A 20,959-nucleotide genomic window follows, 5' to 3' on the forward strand; every position below is an offset into this window, starting at 1 on the left:
TTGACCATAATAATCCTCAGGAGATTATAAATGTCAGAGAAAGTAGAAGTAATATCTACACAGACAAAATCACAGAACCCTGAAGCATCAGAGACAGTACCAAGGTCAGTCTCATTGATCAATATCACTATAGATGTGCTCTTTTGGGCAATCTTCAAACTTAATGAAGTTATGTTTTTCTTTTTCTTAAGAAAAAACCCTTTTAGGTATAATTCTTCATGCCCATTAGTTTTCAATAATCTGTTTTCTTAGGGATACGTATAAATTAATAGCTAGCATATATAAAGAGCTTTAAGGTTTGCAATGTATTTAAACATATGATCTCATCTGTGATCAAGTGCAATAAAATTATTAACAAATTCACAAAATTCAGAGAAGTTCAAAGTTTTTACATGATCTAAAATGCCATCAAGAATAGATTATTTTGAATTGAAGTTTTATTATATGGATAAAAGATATATTTGTTGACCAAGTAAGATAAAGTCTGACCTTATATAGCAATACTTAGCACAGTGCCCAGCACATAGAAATGTTTAAGAAATGATTACTGAATTGAAAAGGATTAAACATATCAAGTTTGATTATATCAGCTAAAACAATACTTCCATTAAATTTCTTTTATAATTTATTTAAATAATTTCAAAAAACCTGTTGCATAAAATCTACGCAATTTTGTATACTACTACAAACATATAAGCTACTTATTATTTGGAAAACCTATTTCATTGGATGACATTTGTTAACACAGAATAAAATTAAAATTTTTTGAAATTTCATTCCATGTAGAAATAAATCACGGACATATGAAAAATCATTATTTTAAAGACAATTTTAATGATGTAGTCTCTGTACTCAAATCCCCACAAGAGTGAATTGTGATTTTTGATGGAAGTTTCCTATGACTCAGGTCTCACAAATAGATTCTCTCTCTATTTCACATTGATTTGAGAATGAAGTATGACTTATAAGTATGTGTAGTGATTCCTTGATGCATTGAAAAGTTCACATCCTATTGATAAAATATTTTGGGTGACAGTCACAAAGTTGTTTACTAGATAAGAGGAGACCCTATTTTGAATGCAGTCACATGGATATACTTGTCATATATTTCCTGAACCACTGATTGAGGGTCAACTCAGCAGGTCTCTAAGAGTGACTCAGGAACCTGTCTGTGGCCTGTGCTGCTGCTTCTCATGTTTATCAAGGGTTTGGATAAAACAAAGATGGCATGCTGATCAAATTTCCAATGAAACCAAGCTGGGAAAAGTTAATATATGGAAGAACAGGGATCCCAAAAGGTGACGAATCTCTAACTTTGAACTAAATCTAATAAGAATAAAATGAATATTGATAAATGTGTGGTTTTCTAATTGGGTAAAAACATCAGTTTTACAAGGAAAAGATGGGTGATGATATCTGAAAAGAATCTGTAGGTTACAATGGGCAGCCTGTCCATTATGAATCAAGAGTAGGATATGGCAGCCCAAGCAGTTAACCTGATTTTGGGCTTCTGAGAGATGGTTGATGTTCAGAAGGAAGTAGGTATCACTCCCATTTCTCTCCTTCTCTTCCCTGGTCAGACTACAGAGTACGCTGGCACTTTAGACACCATCATATTTTAGAAGAGAATGTATAAGATGGTGACCAGGATGGCCTAGGACCTCAAGATCACATTACATGAGCATCTTTTCTTTTCTTTTTTTATATTAAAGCTTTTTATTTAAAAAATATACACATGAATATTTTTCAACATTTACCCTTACAAAATTTTGTTTTCTAAAATTTTTCCTTTCTTTTTTCCCATTTCCCCAGATGGCAAGTAATCCAAGATATGTTAAACATATCCAATTCTTCTTATTGATCAGGTTGCACAAGAAAAATCAGATCAAAAAGGAAAAAAAATGAGAAAGAAAACAAAATGCAAACAAACGCCAATAAAAAGAATGAAAATACTGTGTTGTGAGCTTTGCAGAAGCTACCTTATGTCTGAGCCCACTCTCTGTAGGAACTGCAGAGAGAAAAGGGAAAATTCATGACCAGGTAACAGGATGTGTGTGGAGACATATATTTTGTGACTGAAATGTCTATTCTCACTCTACAAATAGCCCCATATACAAAATATCCCCTTAAAAAGCTAATTAATACAAGTTTAAAGGAAAGGGAGCCATTAATAATTGTCAACTAACAATGAATAAATGAATAAAGCATTTTTAAGGACTTATTCTGTGCCGATCCCCAGGGTTCCAATGGAAAAGCTGAACTGCCCCTTCCATTCAAGAGTTCTCCAGGAAGACATGTTATGGACCAGAACTTGAAACAAGGTGCTAAGTCACTGACAGAGACAATGCTTATTGTACTTAGTTCACATCTTTAAAGGAGTTTCACACCTTTAGAGAGCATAGATAAGGAAAGGATTCACAAGTCGAGAAGATTCACAAGTTGGGCAGAAATATAAGCAAGAAGCTCTCAGAGCCAGAGCCACGAGCCCACAGAAGCCCACAATCCCACTCATGGAGGCGGAGTCAGTCATTCCAACTTCCACCTTTGTGCTGGCTGGAGGTTCGGACGGAACTTTTGGAACCAAGGAGAAAGGCCTCTAAGAAAGCTAACTAGGTCCCAGAAAAAGAGACAAGACTTTGAAGGACACAATAAAGGATTTGGACTTTAATCCCTGGCTGCATTTGGAGTGATTATTCTGAACTGAAACGAAGGCTGCCTCCAGAAGTTCCCCAAGAAACCTTCTCCAAGAGAACATTACAATTTAGAGAAGAGAACATCACAGAGACAATTCCATGAAAGGTTTCAACTGCAGTCACGTGGGATGGTCCTTGGTCCTCATGGAGGAAAGCAGATGGTCATGTCTCTTCTTGAAGGCCATTTCCATTTTGCGTCCATTTCTGATGAACCATTTGTTGAGCAAGGATTTTTCTTTCTGAGTCTATTTTGCTGTTGCTTTAGCACCTGTAGAAGAAAGTCCAGGCTACTCTATTGGGACTGCTTCTTAGAATGGTGGCAGAGGGCCCTGGGATGGAAACCTGACTATTCTCAAGGCTCTTAGGCTCAGGGTCATGGGCTATTTCCTTTGCAATCTAAAGAGAGAGGGTGGCCAAAGTGGTGGGGGCTTAAGAATATGTTATAGTGGGGGGCTGAAGCTAATAGAATTTGAGGAAAATCAGCCCCTCTCTTCACAGAGCTCTTCAAACTCTAGATTTGTCCAGGCCGGCTCTGGCCCAAACCTGCCACTGAGCTTTTATATTACGACAATGAGTATAGCATTTCAGTACAAAGTAATTGAAAGGCCCTTGTACGAAAGAGGGATTAGGTTTTCCATGCTTGGCTGATCAAGGGCAGAAGCGGGTGGCAGTTCCCGAGAATCAGATTTAGTATTGATGAAAGGAAAACTTCCAAAGAATTAGGATAATGGGAAGGGCCACCTAAGGAAGCCCCTGTTGGGATTGTCCTCATTATTTGGAAAATCCCAGGTGCCCTAAGATCTTTAAACAAAGATGTAGAGGACATGCTAGTTGGCAAAACAACTAGAATACAAATACTGCCATTTGTGTGATGATTAAGGCCAATGAAACACTTTCCAGACAATCCTTCTGACTGTGCTGAGAGGCAGCTCTCTAGGATTGATTATCCCCATTTAACAGGCAAAGCAACTTCCTCTAAAAGTATACCCCCAGTAAGTTCCAAAGGCAGACTTTGAGTCTAGAGCTCCTTTGACTCCAAATCCAGGATTCTTTCCATTGTAACCATAAGTCTAAGATTCTATGGTTGTGAATCACCCAGGTAACTAGAGGGAAAAATCATGGAGGGAAGCAGTGCACCCCATTGTAGAGGCCCAATGGAGGAGTTTGTTAGGTAATAGAGACCCAAAGAAGAGGTTTGAGTCAAGGAGTGCCATACACTTATACACAAGAAAAAATATTCACCAATGAATCCATGGGCAATCATTTGTTAAGTACCTGTTATGTGCCAGGGCAATGTGCTATGAGTCAGAGGTACAAATACAAAAAATTATAGCTTTCTCTCCATGGAGTACCTGTGGAGTATAACAGGTACCCATATAAGGATGTAGAGAATCAATAGAAGGCTCTTAAATGCTAAGTTACTAGAGCAGCTTGTTTGATTGGGAAAGGCTTTGGCTAGAAAGTAGCACTTAAAGTGACTTAAAAAAATTCAATAGTATTTTATTCTTCCAAATACATGTAAAGATAGTTTTTCTGCATTCATTTTGGTAAGACTTTGTGTTCCAAATATTTCTCTCTCCCTCCTTTACTTTTCTCCTCCCCAAGACAGCAAGCAATGTGATAGAGGGTAGATATGTGCAATTAAAAGAAAAACATCACTTGAGCTACGTCTGAAGGAAAGAGAAATTTTCAGAGGTGGGGTATGGAAGGAATGCCTTCCAAATAGGGGAGAGGGCCAGCTCAAAGATGGAAAGAAGGGAACGAGGCACTGTGCGTGAAGAACAAAGAGAAGAAGGTCAGTTTGTCTAGGTTGCAAGTGATGGGAGAAGAGTAATCAGTAAGGAAGTCAGAGACTCAAGTTAAGGTCAAGTTGCAAAGGGCTTTCAAGGCCAAACATGAATCTAGATTTTATCCTTAAATCAAAAGAAAACTACTGGAACTGAACGGGTGAGTGAATGCCATCTTCCTAACCGCACCTAATGAAAATGACTCTGGCCAATAAGTGGACAGATCAAAATACAGAGAGACTGAAAGCAGAGAGATCGATGTTCAAGAAACCATTGCAACAGTCTAGAAAAGAGATGAGAAACTAAGATAGTGGCTAGTCAGTGAAGATATTTGTTTTTAATTGAAGCTTTTTATTTTCAAAATATATACATTGATAATTTTCAACATTTACCCTTACCAAATCTTGTGTTCTAAAGTTTTTCCCTCCCTTTCCCCTAACCTCCCCCCTAGATGGCAAGTGATCCACTATATATTAAATACGTGCAATTCTATATTTGAGGGGAGATATGTTAGAGGTAGACACAGCAAGCTTTTGTAATTGGTGGCTCTGGGGTTATGAAGAAGGAATTGGGGATCATTGTAAGATTATAAATGTACAAGATTGGTTGAATGGCACATCTTTTCTAGAAAAAGAAATGTTTGGAAGAGGGGTGGGCTTTGAGAAAGAGGATCAAGTTCTTATGCTGCATTTGTAGCTTCTCAGGGCATCCACATAGAGATGGTATCTATCAGGCAACTAGGGATGCTGAACTGAAACTCTGGAGGAAGAGTTGGTTATATAGACCTATGAATCATCTACATAAAAGATGATAATATATATTTTAAAAAGGATGAAATTAGAGAAGTGAGAGAAGAAGATGCAGGACAGTCTTGGGGGACACCCCCAGTGAGGAAGGGTGATGTTGGTGTTGATGAAGTGATAGGAAGCAAGCATTTTGGGAAGAAAGAGAAAGGAACACATTAAGTGCCTAATGTGTGCCAGATGTCATGGTATCTTTACAAAAGATATCTCATTTGATTGGAGGAGGGCTATGGGAAAACTTGTCTAACAGTGTGGTGGCGATAAGATGAGAAAAGAGGGGATAGATATGAGATCATAAGCAGGATTTTAAACATACTAATCCTTTGTACTATTTTATATTACTTTTAGATAATAGAATTTGTTACTAATCCTTATTTTTGATATTTATATGTTATGGATGAAAAAGGAAAAAACTAATAGAGTATAAGATTAAGGGAGCAGTTTTATAGGAAAACATTTTATATAGGTATGTATCCATAGATAGCTATGTATATACACACTATAGATACATATCTATGTATATTAGTCTTCATCTTGTTATGTCTGACTCTTTGTGACCCCATTTTGGGTTTTCTCATCAGAGACACTGGTGTGTTTTGTCATTTCCTTCTCCAAAATAATGAAAAGCTGGCAAAAAAGTAATATGAAGGGTCTACTTCTCATTTTTACAATTCTTACATAATCTTCTGCTTGTATCCCTGATTTAAGACTCTCTCTGCTCTAGTCTACCCTTTCCTCAACTATCAAATGATCTTTCTAAACCCTCGGTCTCACCACGTTTTCCCCTCTGCTTTGTCCCTTGCTCTATTCAATCACCCAGTTATTTGCAGAATCAAATATAAAATCCTGTTTGGCTTCCAGAGCCTTTCCTAACCTGGACCTGTTCTACCTTGCCTATCTTCTTATACCCTGTTCTTTCACAGGTATTATATATTATATATGATAATATATAATATATATATTATATTATATAAGTATTATATAATCCAATGCCACTGACCTCTTCGCTTTTCTCATAATGACGCTCCATCTCCTGATTTCAGGAGTTTCCATTAGCTATTCCTCTGTCCTGGAATTTTCTCCCTCTTTGACTTTTGTCCTAGCTTCTCTGACTTCCTTCCAGTCTCAGTTAAATCTCAGTTTCTAAAAGTAACCCGTCCAATTCCCTTTCATTCTCATTCCTCCTCTCCAATTTCTCCTGTCAATGTCTTTTTTTATAAATACTTGTTAGCATATTTTCTCTCCCATTAAATTGTAACTTTTGACAGCAGGGACTGTTTTTTTTGTTTTGTTTTGTTTTGTTTTTTTGATTTTTTCAGGTCCCCAGAATTTAGATACTATCTGGCACCTTAAGTAAGGGCTTGAGAAATGCTGTCAACTTGACATTATTTTAATTGGTGAGCCAAAACCACTCATTTAATACATTTTTTTCTATAAGTCCAATGAACTAATAAAGATGGAATTAATACTGTCTATCTTTAGATCTATCTACTTATCTTCATACAAACATCCATAGTGTCATGAGGGAAGTGATTCTTTCGCAGGAAAACTTTGCTCCTCTCTTAGAACATAGAACAGTTCACATAATAGAAAATAAATAAACTTTCATTGAATTGAATCAAACTTAAAGTTATAAAAATTAATAAAAGAAGACCCATAAATGGATGAAGAACAAAAGGGAAAGATGGGAGGAAGGAACTAAAGACTCATTTCGGGACCTATTCTTCCATGAATATTTCCTAGGCTAAATCTAGCCTATAATTAACCTTCATTGACTTGAATTGTTATAGTAATTTGAAAATTTATATTGCACATGTATTTCTCGTGCTTGAGATCTCCTATTATGTAACTTCCTGTGCCATTTGATTAAATATCTTTTATTAAATCAATTAAGCAATCAATTATCATTTATTAAGAACCTAGTGGGGTTCAAGAACTGTCCTAGGTGCTAGGGACAAAGACAAAATATGAAATAATCCTCATTCTCAAGGAGCTTACATTTTATTAGGGAATGTGTGTGTGTGTGTGTGTGTGTGTGTGTGTGTGTGTGTGTATTTCAGGAAGGACATTAATAGTTGGAATATTTGGGAAATTTTGAGTGCAGAAAGTGATCTTAAAGGGAAAAAAAGGTTGAAAGGAAGGTGGGAAGGAGAGGACACAATGTAGTTACGAGAGTTAGGTCAGGGAATGAGAACAGCCTTGAGGCAGAAAAAACAAACCAGAAAGCTATTTTACCAGTGTAGGCATGAGGTGCTGAGGGCCTGCCTCAGAGTTGTGACTGTTAAGGGACAGAAAAGGGGAATATTGGGATGATTTTACAAAGTTAAAATCAAACGAACTTGCTAACAGACTAGAGAGAGTCAGAAAGCTTAGTCAAGGATGACTCCTTAGATAAAAGCCTCATGATTGGGTTAGACCCTTGACAATAATATCGAAGTTAAAGGGAAGGAATTAATGAGGTGAGTTTTGGACATGATGATTGAGGTTATCTATAAGACATCCAGTTCAAGATATCCAATAAGTGGTTGGAGATTGGAAGCTAAAGATCAGTAGAAAGATAAGGATTGGATAAACAAATAAAATCATTAGTGTAGAGATGATCATTGAATTTTTAGCAGGTGATAAGATCATCAAACTAGAGTATGGAGGAAAAAGGGAAGAGGGCCCAGGACAGAAGTCTGGGGGTCACCCATCATTAGTAGATGTGACCTGTATGAAAGTTTTGTAGAGAAGACTCTAAGAAGACGTTGATAAGTAAAAGGAATATTAACTTAGAGTAGTTTCATGGAAACCAAGTAGATGATGTTCGACAATGCTAAAGTCTGCACAGACATCAAGAAGGATGAGACTTTTAAAAAAAAAGGCAATTAGATTTTTCAGCTAGGAGATCATTGATAGTTTTGGAGAATGTAAAGGGCTAGAACTAAGCAGATGTACTTAACCAAGATAACCTATCACTTAAAGCTAATTATCAATTGGACAATTCTCTATTAACATATGCTTGAAGTTTAATACTACTCAACTCTGTGCTGGATGGATCTGTGGGTGTGGACAAAGAAGGGGAAGAGAGATCAGAGGGTAGAGTAGGACAAGCAGAATCATTCTTTGGTGGTGGAGGGAGAGAAAGGAGGTGTGGAGATTCCTATATCTAATCCCCTGATGGCAACCCCAAAAGACCAAGAATAAAGGATTTTGCTCATCCTGACTCCAGCTGATTCTAAGATATCCAGGGTACTAAGAGAAGTTTGGGACCAGTGGGTTCAGATGACGTAGTGAGGATTTTTTGAGGATGGGGGCTACATGGGTATGTGTATGTCTACACCCTAGTAGAGATTGAGGATTAGTGAGAAAATTTGGAAGATAGAGGGGGAAGATGGAACAGAATAGGATTATTTTACACACAGAGAAGTTTGTCGTGGCAAGGAGAAGGGTCATCTCTTCAGCTGAAATAGGAGTCAAGGAGAATTAGCTGCAGATACTTGTTGTAAGATGAGAAACAGGGGAAGAAAGAGTCTCTTAGTGAGTGATTTTTCAGTTCTTTCAGTGAGACAAGGTTCTCAGGGTGGAGCCATGGAAGATTTAAAGAGGGATGAATAGGTTTAGAAAAGCCATCTCCGTTAATGCCCAGTTGAGATTATGTAACATAAATTGCTAGTGCATTTAGTTTATAATTTTCTCCAGCTTTATTCAGAAATATTTGAGTAGGAGTGAAAGCAATAAATGGTGACAGGATAAGGGAGGAAGGGAATTTAGGGAAGAGGAAAGTGTAGAGTTGAATTGGTTCACCAAGGAGTGAATGGAGAAGGAAGGACAGTAAAGTCAGTAATAAGTGATGTCCGACTAGAAAGAATTACATGAACTGATATGCTGAATGAAACAAGTAGAACCAGGAGTACAGTGTACAAGGAACAAGATTGTGTAATGATCAACTCTGAAAGACTTGGTTCTTCTCAGTGGTTCAGTCATCCATGGCTATCTCAATAAACTTTGGACAGAAAATACCATTTGTATCCAGGCTGAAAACTATGGAGAATGAATGTAAATCAACACATGTTATGTTCACTTTTTTCTTTTGTTCTTCTGTTTTTTTTTCTTTCATGGTTTTCCCCTTTTATTCTGATTTTTCTCTCCCCACATGATTCATAAAGAAATGTGTATCTTTAAAAAAGTTAATGTACATGTAAAACCAGGATAAAGATAACAATAAAAAACAAAAAACAGAAATTTAACAAGAACCTGGCATATGAAAAATCAAAAATAAATATATAAACAAACAAATGAATGAATGAATGAATGAATAAACAAACAAACAAACAAACAAATAAATAAATAAATGGGGGAAAAGGTGATGGCCTAGAAAAGAAATGAGCTGAGGGAGTGAGTGTAATAGTGAGGAAAAAGGTTAGAATTTGGAGTTGCAAAACAGAGGGAGAGATCCGACGACAACAGACTATGGTCAGAGAAGGGAATTTCAGATTTCAGGAATGAAGAAGTAATGTATTTGTGGATGATGGCAAGATCAAGGTATCTTTGGTGGGTCATGGAAAATGACTAAATTAAGGAACTGGGAGGGTAGGGTGTTTAAAAGAATAGTAATATGTATGGTGAAGTCCCTTTTATGAAGACAGGAATTGGGGAAAAGAGAAAGATTGTAAGCCAAGTACTAACTTTTCCGGAAATGGTCAACAAGAACTACCAGAAGTTTGATTAGGTTTTAGACAGGGAACCTAAAAAAAAAAAAAGTTACTGAGTAATTATGATTGATTGGTTGCTGACTTTTGTTCTCTAAGAGGACCAAAATGACATTGTTATGTTGGAGTAAAAGTACAGTAACTATGGCGGATCAGATTAATGTGAACTCAGAAGGCTCTACCATAGGTCAGGCACAAATAATCTAAATGAAAATCACAAGAGTGAGAGTGGTAAGGAGAGACTGGAAGTTGAATAATAGAGCAAAGAGCTATTGAACCTCATCCAATGAGTTGAGTGGGATCAATTAAAGTGTAACCAGAGAAAAGGGCAGCCAGTAGGTTGGGTCATTGAGAGGAGGCCAGCTCCCAGTGAAAGCCAAAGATGGAAGTGTGAGAGAGGAAAAAGTTCAGGATGAAAGCAAGCTTGTGACCCATGAAGCTGACATTACAGAAAGCACAGTGGAAGGGGTGAGTGAATATCTTTTGAGTGGGATACTGAGGGGATTAAATTGAGGGGAATGGGAACAGAGGAGCTAGGGATATACTTACTCTTGGGCAGACTATGAAACTGTAGTAAGACTAAGTTCTTCAACTATAAAAGACTCTTGTGAGTTTAGATGGTCTTTATGGCTTTCCTTAGTTCTCTCTATAATGCTAATAAGTAGAACTGAAGGTCAGGGCTGTGATTAGGGCTGGATTTATAGACTTAATGTCATGTGAATAGAGGCAATAATTAAATCTATGGAAGTTAATGATGCCATCAAGTGAAAGAGAATAAAGAGGGACCTTGGGGAACACTCAGGGGTAAGAGGTGTGGTAAGGATGACAAAACCAAGGGAGAAAGGATCTAGAAATAGAGGGTGAACAATATCGAATGCAGAAGATAGGTCAGGAAGGACAAAGGCTCAGGAAAGACCATCAGACTTACAATTAAGAGGTCATTGGAGTCTTGAAGAGAGGAATTTCAGTAGCATGATGAGAGGGGAGGAAGTAGAGGCAACGAGAATGACAGATTTTTTTCCCCCTAAAAGTTTGAGAAAGGAAGGAGTATTTGATGTAATGATGAGAATCTAGGAAAGCTTTCTTAAGGACAGTGCAGAATTAGGCACCTAGACTTCATTAAATAGAGAAAGATTAGTAGTTAGAGTTGGGAGTCAAAAGGGTTTGGGTTAGGGTTACAGTTGGGGATGATTGAAGTGGTAATCTTCAAGACAAAATTGGAGGATATGGAATCAAAGGTATTATTGGTCATAATAGCCTCTCAGCAACTAAAGTGTACAGATTACCATGAGCTCTTTAGCTAGGGTTTTCAATAGGTGCTATACCAAATTGTACCTAGAACCTAAATATCTTTTCTAAAGAATCCATGAAGGAAAATAGGTTTCCTATGGGTTACTTAATGAGTTCTCTGTGTATTCATTGAAACCTATTTATACAACTTTCCCTTTTCCTGCTCAGAATTATTTCTTTCAGGATTTGATTGTTGGCTTTCTATCACCCACAGTTAATTTTAAATGTAAAATGTCTACCTATCCTTTTCCTTAATTCTTTGAAATTCATTCTTCTAAAACCTGGAGTGCACGGAAGATTGTCTCCAGATTTTATCTCCTAGATCCCAGATCCCAGGAGGGAATGGCCGTTTTGCATCCTCCTTCCACTTCCCCTCACTCATTCCTATAATTTCATCTCTATAACCAATTCCTTTTTGTTAATACAGATCAGACTCAGATTGGATTTCTTCTTTTCAGATTATTCCAATTTTGAAGAATTAGATTGTCTTTAAAACAAGGCAAGAAATTGTTGGTGTCTCTGTTTTTGGTGTGCTCACACACAAATGGAGGAAGAACTAAACTTCTCTATCACTAATAATAGCCAGCTTTTATATAGCACCTTCTATTAGCCAAGCAGTCAAATTGCTAAACAATTTATAAATATCCAAAATGCTTGTTCTTCATAATAATTCTATGAAATATAGATGAGAGATCTGAGACAGGCAGAAGTTCAGTGGCTTTTCCAGGAGCATACAGCTAGTAGAGTGTATGAGGCTGGATTTGAATTCAGATCTTCCTGACTTCAAGCTCAGCAGTGTGAGTTCTTTCAACTAGGCTGCTATTCATCGGCCATTTCTGTCACATATCACTCTGCCAGGGGGAGATCTGCTTCCCAGCTTCTCCTTTCTTCCCTTTTTTCTGCCATTATTTTCTTTTTTTTTTCATTTTTTTAAATTAATTTTATAATTACAAATTTTTTTGACAGTACATATGCATGAGTAATTTTTAAAATAACATTATCCCTTGTATTCATTTTTCCAAATTTTCCCCTCCCTCATTCTACTCCCTCCCCTAGATGACAGGCAATCCCATACATTTTACATGTGTTACAGCATAACCTAGAAACAATATATGTGTATAAATCCAATTTTCTTGTTGCACGTTAAGTATTGGATTCCGAAGGTATAAGTAACCTGGGTAGATAGACAGTAGTGCTAACAGTTTACATTCACTTCCCAGTGTTCCTTCTCTGGGTATAGTTGTTTCTGTCCATCATTGATGGAAGTGAGTTGAATCTTCTTTATGTTGAAGATTTCCACTTCCATCAGAATATATCTTCATACAGTATTGTTGTTGAAGTGTAAAGTGATCTTCTGGTTCTGCTCATTTCACTCAGCATCAGTTCATATAAGTCTCTCCAAACCTCTCTGAATTCATCCTGCTGGTCGTTTCTTACAGAGCAATAATATTCCATAACCTTCATATACCATAATTTACCCAACCATTCTCCAATTGATGGACATCCATTCAACTTCCAGTTTCTAGCTACTACAAAAAGAGCTGCCACAAACATTTTGGCACATATATGTCTCTTCCCGCTCTTTAGTATTTCTTTGGGATATAAGCCCAGTAGTAGCGCTGCTGGGTCAAAGGGTATGCACAGTTTGATAACTTTTTGGGCATAGTTCCAAATTGCTCTCCAGAATGGCCGAATTCTTTCACAACTCCACCAACAATGTATCAGTGTCCCAGTTTTCCCACATCCCCTCCAACATTTGTCATTATTTGTTCCTGTCATCTTAGCCAATCTGACAGGGTGTAGTGGTATCTCAGAGTTGTCTTAATTTGCATTTCTCTGATCAGTAGTGATTTGGAACACTCTTTCATATGAGTGAAGATAGTTTCAATTCCATCATCTGAGAATTGTCTGTTCATATCCTTTGACCATTTATCAATTGGAGAATGGTTTGATTTCTTATAAATTAGGGTCAGTTCTCTATATGTTTTGGAAATGAGACCTTTATCAGAACCTTTAACTGTAAAAATATTTTCCCAATTTGTTACTTCCCTTCTAATCTTGTTTGCATTAGTATTGTTTGTACAGAAACTTTTTAGTTTGATGTAATCAAAATCTTCTATTTTGTGATCAACAATGATCTCTAGTTCTCCTCTGGTCATAAATTCCTTCCTCCTCCACAGGTCTGAGAGGTAGATTATCCTCTGTTCCTCTAATCTATTTATGATCTCATTCTTTATGCCTAAATCATGGACCCATTTTGATCTTATCTTGGTACATGGTGTTAAGTGTGGATCCATATTTAACTTCTGTCCTACTAATTTCCAGTTTTCCCAACAGTTTCTTCTGAATAATGAATTTTTGTCCCTAATGTTGGTATCTTTGGGTTTGTCAAACACTAGATTGCTATAGATGTACGCTTTTTTGTCCTTTGTACCTAATCTGTTCCACTGATTGGTCTATTTCTTAGCCAATACCAAATGGTTTTGGTGACTGCTGCTATATAATATAGCTTTAGATCAGGTACACCTAGACCACCTTCATCTGACTTTTTTTTTCCATTAATTCCCTTGAAATTCTCGACCTTTTATTCTTCCATATGAATTTTGTTGTTATTTTTTCTAGGTCATTAAAATAGTTTCTTGGGAGTCTGATCGGTATAGCACTAAATAAATAGATTAGTTTGGGGAGTATTGTCATCTTTATTATATTAGTTCAGCCTATCCAAGAGCACTGAATGACTTTCCAATTATTTAAATCTGACTTTATTTTTGTGGCAAGTGCCTTGTAATTTTGTTCATATAATTCCTGTCTTTTCTTTGGTAGATGGATTCCCAAATATTTTATACTCTCAACATTTGTTTGGAATGGAATTTCTCTTTGTATCTCTTGCTGTTGCATTTTGTTGGTGATGTATAAAAATTCTGAGGATTTATGTGGATTTATTTTGTAACCAGCAACTTGGCTAAAGTTGTGAATTATATCTAATAGCTTTTTAACAGAGTCTTTGGGGTTCTCTAAGTATACCATCATATCATCTGCAAAGAGTGACAGTTTGATTTCCTCATTACCTACTCTTATTCCTTTAATCTCTTTCTCAATTGTTATTGCCAAGGCTAGCATTTCTAATACAATATTGAATAGTAATGGTGATAGTGGGCTTGTTTCACTCCTGATCTTACTGGGAAAGATTCAGTTTATCTCCACTACATAATATATGCTCCTGATTATTCTAAGGAATAGTCCATTTATTCCTATACTCTCAAGTGTTTTTAGTAGGAATGGATGTTGAATTTTATCAAATGCTTTTTCTGCATCTATTGAGATGATCATATGGTTTTTATTAATTTGATTATTAATATGGTCAATTATACTAATAGTTTTCCTAATATTAAACCAGCCCTGCATTCCTGGAATAAATCCTTCTTGATCATAGTGTATTATCCTGGGGATGATTTTCTGAAGTCTTTTTGCTAATATCTTATTTAAGATTTTAGCATCAATATTCATTAAGGAAATTGGTCTATAGTTTTCTTTCTCAGTTTTCGATCTATCTGGTTTAGGTATTAGTACCATGTCTGTGTCATAAAAAGAGTTTGGTAGGACTCCTTCATCCCCTATTTTTTCAAATAGTTTATATAACATTGGGGTTAATTGTTCTTTAAATGTTTGGTAGAATTCACATGTAAATCCATCTGGTCCTGGGGATTTTTTCCTGGGGAGTTGATTAATAGCTTGTTCTATTTCTTTTTCTGAAATGAGACTATTTAAGCAATTTTTCTCCTCCTCTGTTAATTTAGGAAGCCTATATTTTTGGAGGTAGTCGTCTATTTCACTTAAGTTATCAAATTTATTGGCATAAAGTTGGGCAAAGTAACTCCTTATCATTTCTCTAATTTCCTCTTCATTGGTAGAAAGATCCCCTTTTTCATTTGTAACTAACAATTTGATTTTTCTCTTTCCTTTTTCTGATCAGATTTACCAAAGGTTTATCTATTTTATTGGCTTTTTCATAAAACCAACTCTTGGTTTTATTTATTAATTCAATAGTTTTTTTTTACTTTCAATATTATTGATTTCTCCTTTTAATTTTAGTATTTCAAGTTTGGTTTTTTGTTGGGGGTTTTTAATTTGGTCTTTTTCTAGCTTTTTAAGTTGTAGGCCCAATTCATTAATCTTCTCTTTCTCCTATTTTGTTCAAATAAACCTCTAAAGATATAAAATTTCCCCTTATTACTGCTTTAGCTGCATCCCACAAATTTTGGTATGATGTCTCATCATTGTCATTATCTTGGGTGAAATTATTAATTGTTTCTATAATTTGCTGTTTCACCCAGTCATTCTTTAAGATGATATTATTCAGTTTCCAATTACTTTTTGGTCTATTTACCTCTAACTTCTTATTGAATGTAGTTTTTATTGCATTGTGATCTGAGAAGAAGGCATTTATTATTTCTGCCTTCCTGCATTTAATTTTGAGATCTTTATGTCCTTATATATGGTCAATTTTTGTATAGGTTTCATGAACTGCTGAGAAGAAAGTATACTCCTTTCTATCACCATTCAGTTTTCTCCAAAGGTCTATCATACCTAGTTTTTCTAATGTTCTATTTACCTTTTTAATTTCTTTCTTATTTGTTTTGTGGTTTGATTTGTCTAATTCTGAGAGTGCAAGGTTGAGATCTCCCACTATTATAGTTTTGCTGTCTATTTCTTCTTGCAACTCTCAACTTTTCCTTTAGGAAGTTAGATGCTATACCACTTGGGCATATATGTTTAGTATTGATGTGACTTCATTGTTTATGCTACCTTTTAGCAGGATATGGTTTCCTTCCTTATCTCTTTTAATTAGATCATTTTCTGCTTTTGCTTGATCTGAGATAAGGATGGCAACCCCTTCTTTTTTGGCTTTACCTGAAGCATAATAGATTCTACTCCAACCTTTTATCTTTACTCTGTATTTATCTCCCTGCTTTAAGTGTGTTTCCTGTAAACAACTTATTGTAGGGTTCTGACTTTTGATCCAGTCTGCTAACCGCCTCCATTTAAAGGGAGAGTTCATCCCATTCACATTTACAGTTAAAATTACTAATTCTGTATTTCCTGCCATCATATTATCCCCAGATTATGGTTTTTTTCCCTTGACCCCTCTGAGCCCCTTCCTCAATATTTAATTTATAGACCCCACTTGTGACATGCAGCCCTCCCTTTTTTTTAGTATTCCTCCCCCCTCCTTTTAAGTCCCTTCCCCTTTCTTGTACCCTTCCCTTATTCTCCTTTTCCTTTTCTCTTTTCTTCTCCCCCCTTCTAATGAAATGAGAGAGAATTCTCTGAAAAACAAATATGTCAATTATTTACTCTTTGAGCCTATTTTGATGATTCACATAAGATTCACACAATGAGTCTCCCCCTCTCTAAATTCCTTCAGATGTGGTAGATTTTCTATGCCTCTTGCTGGGATGTAGTTTCCCTCTTTTTATCACTCCTTCCCCTTTTTCTGATACTATCCCCTTCCCTTTACTACTTCCCTTTTTATATTATATCAGCAAAATCAAATTATCCATGCGGACTTTCCATATATCCACAATACAGTTCTCAAGAGTTCTTTTTACCTTTTTCTGTTTCTCTTCAGTCTTACGGATGTAGATTAAATTTTTTGTTTAAGTCTGGTTTTTTTCTTAGAAACAAATGGAATTCCTCTGTTTCATTAAATGACCATCTTCTTCCATGGAAGAAAATGCTAAAGTTAGCTGGGTAGTTTATTCTTGGTTACAATCCTTGTTCTTTTGCCTTTTGAAATATCAGGTTCCAGGCCCTTTGATCCTTTAATGTGGAGCCAGCCAAATCTTGCGTGACCCTTATTGTGGCACCTTGATATTTGAATTGTTTTTTCCCTGCTGCTTGCAACATTTTTCCCTTAGTTTGGTAGTTCTGCAGCTTAGCCACAATGTTCCATGGAGTTCTTTTTTTAGGGTCTTTTTCAGCAGGTGTTTGATGAATTCTTTCAATGCCTATTTTCCCTTCTGTTTCTATTATCTCTGGGCAGTTCTCTTTGATGATTTCCTGTAAAATAGAATCTAGGCTCTTTTTTTGATCATAGTTTTCAGGAAGTCCAATGATCCTCAGATTATCTCTCCTAGATCTATTTTCCAGGTCTATAGATTTTCTCAGTAAGTAAGTGATGTTATTCTCCAGGTTTTCATTTTTTTTTTGTTTTGTTTGGCTGATTCTTGGTTTCTCAATGAATCATTCATTTCTATTTGTTCTGTCCTGATTTTTAATGAATTATTTTCTTCATTCACATTTTTTAGTTCTTTTTGTATATGCCCAATTGAGTTTTTAAATGAATTATTTTGCTCTGTTGAATTTTTTTCCATTTCACTAAATTTTTTTTTAGCGAGTTATTTTCTTTTTCCAATTCAGAAATCCTACTTTCTTGAGAATTTGTTATCTTTTCCAATTCAGAAATCCTACTTTCCTGCGATTTTTTTTAACCTTTTCTAATTCACAAATTTTGTTTCCCTGCACCTTCTGTGAATTCTTTATTTTTTCTAACTCAAATTTCAGGATGTTGTTATTCTCTATCATAGCTTCTCTTTCCTTTCCCCATTTTTCTTCAAACTCTCTTTAACTTTTTAATAGTCTCTTCTAGGAGACAGTTATGTGATGGGGGCAGATATCGTTCCCCTTTAGGCTGTTATCTGCTGACTCTCTACTATTAACTTCCTTGGGGTTGGATACCTGCTCTTTCTCTGTAGAGAAGGTGTCAATCGTTCTCTTTAGCTTCTTACTCATTGTTAAAAATCTGTTGGGGGTCTGCCCTTGGGGTAAGAAGTTTATTTATTTATTTACCAGCTTCCTCCCAGATTGGGGGGGGGGTGTAGAATGCAACAACCCTGTGCCTGAGCTAAGAGAGAGCTCTGGGACAGAGTTCCCTTCCTCTCTCCCCGGAAATGCCTCAGAGGTGTTTAGCACGGCTGCGCTGTGAGGAGTGCCCAGTGAAGGATCCCGCTGTGTGGCCTAGCGACTGCCCTGAGGTTTAAGGCTGAACAGTGAAAGCGTCACAAACCCCAGCCAATGTGTCCAGTGGGGCGTGGATATCAGCAGCTGACATGTAAGCCCCTGTGCACAAACTGGAAGTGTCTGCCCCAAAACCATGGTCCCCACTTCAAAGGTTCTGCTTCTCTGGGAGTTCTGCTTCTCTGGGAATTCCCCAGCTGCTAGAATTCCACTGCCTCAGGCTGAGACCTACACTATGTGGATTAGAGTCTGCCTCGGGCTGTTCAGGCTCTTAACTACCCCAAGGAGAAGCCCCGGGCAGCAGAAGGTGGCTGCACAGCAGTGCCAAGATCTATTAGGTCCCTTCCAGATTGGGGTAGATTTAGGATCTAGCTTTATATTTTAAAGTGACTTGATTTCTCTTCTGAACTGCTGTTTTATAAGCAGAGAAGAACTAACAGCCTGTGTCAGATTCCTCTATCTTAGTGGCTTCTCTGATCCCAGAGTTCTCCCCAGCCCGATCTGCACAGTGTATTAGCATCTAACCTTGTCTGTGCTGGCTTTTTTTCTTCCTCTCCTTGGAACTGACCTTTTCTGTTGAAATTCCAGATTCTCTTCAGCTAGTAAGTTGTGCTTCTAAGCCATGTGGTTTTTATCAGTCCAGCACTATTTTTGAGGCTGATTTAACTAATTGGTAATGAGGGAAGAAGGGAGCTTACAAATTCACGTGTATCTTCTCCGCCCTCTTGGCTCTGCCCCTGCATTATTTTCTGATAACAATAGGACATAGTTCTCTGCCTCCACTAATTTTCATTCAAATGTTCTCCACTGGTTAGCTCTCTTTTCTATATTTTGTCATATTTTTATGTCTTTTGAATATAAATTTTTCAGTGAATCTCTTCCTTCCTTATCATTTTATTTTGAAGAAAATGCATCTTTTCAGAGCTACAGTCCCTATATGTCATCCCACCAAATTCTGTTGATATCTAAGCAGTCACACTGGCTTCCTGTATTAGGGTCGATAGTTCGGTTTTCTGATTATTCTGCTACCCAGCTTCCTTTCCCAGACTGCCTTTATTGTACTGATGTTATGGAAGCACATGGACAGTACGCTGACTATCCCTGTCTCTGGCTACTTGACTGACCCATCTCCTTTTGAAGTCATACTTCTCTCTGATGACATCCTTTACACCAGTCTTCAGGGACAATTGTCTGGGACAAGTTGTTGCAGACTGTTAATGATCACAATACCTCTTCACTTTGACATTTTGTGGAAATGATAATGTTAATTCTTGAGAGACTTGCAGTCAAATTGTGTCACTGGATGATTATTGATGTTAACAGATGAGCTGTTATTTCTGGAAGAAGCTTGAGGTCATTTAAAACATGGTTTTGTAAAGGCAAATCCATCTCACTCTTCACCTATGGTTAAATTCTGAGTGCAGCCCACCGTACACCCTTAGTGGCTGTCTGAGATATATACATTGCTGGAATAGCTGTATGGGTTATATATTTAGCTGAGCATCCTCATCTGAATGGGAGAAATTTTTCATCCACTTGGTTTTTCCTGGTGAATAAAGCATATTCTTCTGAGGGAATAGGGATCTCCTCTAGGCAGTCCTATAGGGTTCTAGGGCTCACAATGTGTACAATATTGTCCATAAAACTGAGCATTTGGAAGACCTCCCTAACTATAGAAAATCTCTTTTCAGTTTGGACTTTACACTAGCCATAGTAATAATACTAATATAACAAACATAATAATAATATAACAAATAATATAAATAATATAATAATAATATAACAAATATACCTAGCATTTGCATAGCAGTCTAAGATTTGCAAAATGTTTTATAAATTTCCCATTTTATCCTCCTTGACACCCTCTATGACAGTGGCAAACAATTTTGGTGAGAATATAAATTCTATTTTATGCCTTATAATGCCTTATTTCCTATTAATTTGAGGAATGTTGAACAATATTATCTCTACAATTATATTTTTCATAATTATCTTATAATTGTGACATGTGGAAGACATCATGTTTTTTTTTTTTTTTTTTAAACTTTACAGTGATATTTTGCTCTACAGATTAAATGTTCTTTTTATGGAGACAACAATAGAAGCACAATGAAATGAGATACTCTCCATATTTTAGTTAACTGTGGGATTATTAAAAAAATCTGGTTAGTTTTAGATCACTGCTGACAAAAGCCTGACCATTTGCAGAGAAGGGTCAGCTAGTAGCAATATTTTCTTAAACAAATTTTTAGCAATAATATGTGCTATTTTTTCCCCGAGTTATATTGATTTTGTTCTTTGCTCTAATAGGCTGTTGATCTGACTGTACACAGACAGCTGCTTTTATAAATGGCTCCCACATGAGCGATTAGTTGCTTCTTGTACATTGAAATATAATCAATTTAATGTATGTGATGCTATTTAATGGTTATTATGTCCGGTTTCTCCTGACTGCACGATGAAAGTTTTCATAATAGATTTGCATGAAATTTACTTGCAATTGACAAGTTTTTGACCTCCCATTTCTTATTCTGAAACCTTATTTTCTACCATCTTTTTCATTGTACTCTATTGTAAGCTCTGTGTTTGTCATCAAGAATTTAATATGTAATAATACACTTCTAGCATATGTGCATTTAATTTGAAGGATCTTATAAAATTTCTCTGCTTTTTCATCC

The 20,959-nt window shown here is 36.4% G+C and overlaps 1 protein-coding gene across 12 annotated transcripts in view; it reads right to left on the bottom strand.

Annotated features, from left to right (window-relative positions):
• The window catches only part of LRRC7 (leucine rich repeat containing 7), a 561,937-nt gene that overhangs the window by 103,626 nt on the left and 437,352 nt on the right, over positions 1 to 20,959 (bottom strand). The gene's annotated exons all lie outside the window — the stretch shown is intronic.

This window comes from Sminthopsis crassicaudata, chromosome 4, assembly GCF_048593235.1.
Source record: "Sminthopsis crassicaudata isolate SCR6 chromosome 4, ASM4859323v1, whole genome shotgun sequence".
NCBI lineage: Eukaryota > Metazoa > Chordata > Mammalia > Dasyuromorphia > Dasyuridae > Sminthopsis > Sminthopsis crassicaudata.